Source organism: Diceros bicornis, chromosome 8 (genome assembly GCF_020826845.1).
Source record: "Diceros bicornis minor isolate mBicDic1 chromosome 8, mDicBic1.mat.cur, whole genome shotgun sequence".
Lineage (NCBI taxonomy): Eukaryota > Metazoa > Chordata > Mammalia > Perissodactyla > Rhinocerotidae > Diceros > Diceros bicornis.
Window position 1 is genome coordinate 7,174,180 of NC_080747.1, and position 3,463 is coordinate 7,177,642.

Genomic DNA, 3,463 nt, shown 5'->3' on the forward strand with positions numbered 1-3,463 from the left:
GCTGCCACTTCCTGGCGGGTGGAATTGGGCGAATCTGTAAATAGTCTCTCAGGGAGTCACTTTCCTCATTTGTAAATGGAGACAATCATAGGGTCTCTCTCACAGGGTGGTTACAAAGTTTAAATGAGTTGACACTTGTAAAGCATTTACCATCGTGCCTGGCACACAATAAACACAATGTGTCTTTGCTACTATTACTGGGCAAATCACCTCTCATCTCTCAGCGTCTCTCCAGTGAGGGATTTAGATTAGGTCAGAGTTTCCTCAAGTACTGTCCTTACACCACCTGCCTCAGAATCATCTGGGAAACTTGATGAAATGCAGTTTCCTAGGCCTTGCCCCTGACCTACAGAATCAAGATTTCCAAAGATCTGCGTTGTTAACAAGCCTTCCAGCTGCGCTCGCAGACAGTTGAGACCCGTGGAAACAGGATATAATTTCTAAGGTCCCTTCCAGCTCAGACATTCTAAAATGCTGGGGATCTTCTGAAGTCCTGCGCAGTCTCTTGACTCCTGCACCTGTTTTGTAAGAAGAAAGGCAGTTCTGGGCCTTGGCAGGTTCTATAGGAACCTAGTCACAGGCTGTTCTCACAGCACTAAAATTGAAGACACCTCATTCCATAGTCAGGACACTGAAGTCCAGAGAGGGGAGGGCATTTGTCACACGGTTGGCTGGTGATGGAGCTGAGAACATGATCCAGATCGCCTGACTCTGGGGTCAATGGTGTGCCTGCATGTGCGCGTGTGCGCGCACACACACGTACGCACACACTCGTATTCTTGCTGTGGATGGCCCAGGCTGTGTGCACACCACAAAGTCAAGGCCTGCCCCATGCCAGATAATTTGCTGTCCAAGTACACATTCACACACTTCCAAGCCTTTTCACCATTTCTAAGTCTGTCTTTATTTAGGTTAAGGCTCTGGGGCAGAGTGATAAGAGGAGAAAGGAAAGAGACAGGAAATATGAATTAAAAGAGCTTTGGATTTAATTTTTTTTCCTATAATTTTATTCTACAAGAACAAACTCTTGTCCTCATCAAGGAGACTTATTCAAGGAGTGTTCCCTCAGTCTAGGCAGGTCTTATTCTTCCAGCCTTGGGCAAACTCAGCACCTGGCATTCAGGGGCCACTCCATAAATGTTTAACTGATGAAAGTGGGGCAACGCTTAAGGTTTTTAGTCTGAGCAACTGGAAGAATGGGATTGCCATTTAATGAGGGTGGCAAGAGTATGGGAGAAGATGGGGAACTTAGTTTTGAAATTTTTCAGTCTGATGTCTATTGGACACTCAGAAGATGATGGGTAGGCAGTGGGGTACAGGATTCCAGAGTTCTGGGGAGAGGCCCAGGCCAGACAGAAGCTTGGGAGCCACGAGCAAACAGACAGCAAATAGACAGTCTAAAGGTCACTAGACATGAGGAGATGGCCTATGGAGAGAGCAGGGATGGGCAGGGTCCAGGGTCTGTGCTCTGAGGCACCCCAGCTTTTCAGTGTGGGCTGATGAGGAGGGGAAAAGAAGTCTGAGACTGAGCAGGCAGTGAGATAAGGGGAAATCTAGGGGGAGCGGTCCTCCAGGAAGCCTGGTTCTTGTCTCATAGAGGAAGAAGGGATCTATCAACTTACTGCTAAAGTGTCAGTACTGCCCAAGAGTCAGCTAAGATGGGGATTGAGAATTGACCATTGGGTTAGCACTGGGGACCTGGACACAATGTGTTTCAGTGGAGTGGTGGGGATAAAAGTCGTCTGATTGAACAGGGTGCCAGAAAGAAAAGAAAATTAGAGGATCAACCCAGGAGGTCCAATAGTTTGACCAAAAGGTGTTCCAAGAACATTCCTTTGACAATGATTTACTGAGCCTCTACTAAGGGCCAGTCACTGTTCTGGGCACTGGTGATACAGAGGTGAACAAGAGATGAAAATCCCAAAGCTTACTTCCTGATGGGGAAACAAATAAAATCTATAGTAGGTTGGACACTGGAAGTCCTAACGAGAAAAATGAAGTGTCGGGCTGGGAACAGAGGGGTGGGGTGGGGGAAGGTTGCAGTTGTGGGGGGGTGCAATCTACAGGCACAGACACAGGGAGTTTGGTAGGTGTAGGGGAGCTTAAAGAGTCCTTCCTGTTTGCTTCCACATTCTCAGAGAAATAGGAAGATCATGAGGAGGAGGACAGGGCAAGGAGGTGTAGAGGCTGGAGAAGAAAACACGAACTAACCGTCCAGGACAGCACAGGGTCTAGATCAAGGAGGAAGGATGCGAGAAGGCACCAAGCGCTCACCAGACGTGAGCTGTAGTAGAAAGCAGAGAAAGACGGTTTCTCACGAGCCTGGCTCAGCTACCCATGTGTGGGAAGAGGGCAGGGCTGGTGGTTTACCAGGTTAAGTTGAGTAGAGGCTGGCGAGTGGATCATGGTGCCATGGGCCATGAGGTTTAGCCTGGGAAGGAGGTGGACAGGGACAGGAGGGGCCTGAGGGGCAGTGAAAAGATGAGTGGATCAATGGACTGTAGGTCCTATTGAGGATGAAGAGCTGGTGGGGCTGGGATCCGGGACAGGGGAGCTGGAAAGAGGCAGTGGGAGATGTGCAAGAAGACCAGTGGGAGGAAGGAGGGGATCATCACTCATGTGTGACTGCCCCATGTCAAGTTCACTCCCAGCACACCCCAGGCACCTAGGTTCTCATGCTTACAGGCTGCACGTTTTTGTGCAGGTCGCTATACCCACTGAATCTTGTGTTCTTCCATCTGTAAGACAGGGATAACATATGCTTGCTACACCAGCCTTGCCGGACTGCAGGGCAGATAATGGTCGGGAAAACCAGGAGTTGATCTGACTTCAAAGTTGATATTCTACTCTGCAACCACGCTGTTTTTCCACGAAAAGCCCCACCTACCCATGCTTCTCTCACTGGTTGTATTTCTGAGTTAGAGCTGATAATGACAGCGTTTGGGGTTGCTTTCAGACACTCTGATCCTTTGTGCAGGCAGTTTTATAGGCTAGTAACTTATGTGGTGCCATACAGGTAACTGCATTTTCACACGCTTGATCTCACTTGGATGTTCTAGCGAGTGCTATGGACACAACTCATTCTCTCACAGAGGCCAGTAAGTCTGCAGGGATGTGAGAGGAGGAAGCCCAGTCAAGTACCCGAACCCTGGGCAGGTATTTTCAGGTGGATGATGAGATCATTTGAGCCTTGTATGAATGCTGAAAGAGCTTTATCTCATACTGTAGAAAAGAAAACCCAGAGAAGATTCTGAGAGGTTGAATAGCTTGCCCATGGTCTGACTAGTAAGCGGCAGCCAGGATTCGGGCTCTGTTCTGACAGTTTCTGAAGCCCACTGTCCCAGGATGGGCAAACTAAAACCGGTACTTATCCTTGCAGGGTGAGTCCTCAATGATATTTATTTTTATACCATTATGGTCTTTAGATTAATAACAATGTTGGAGAAAACATACAACATTATAT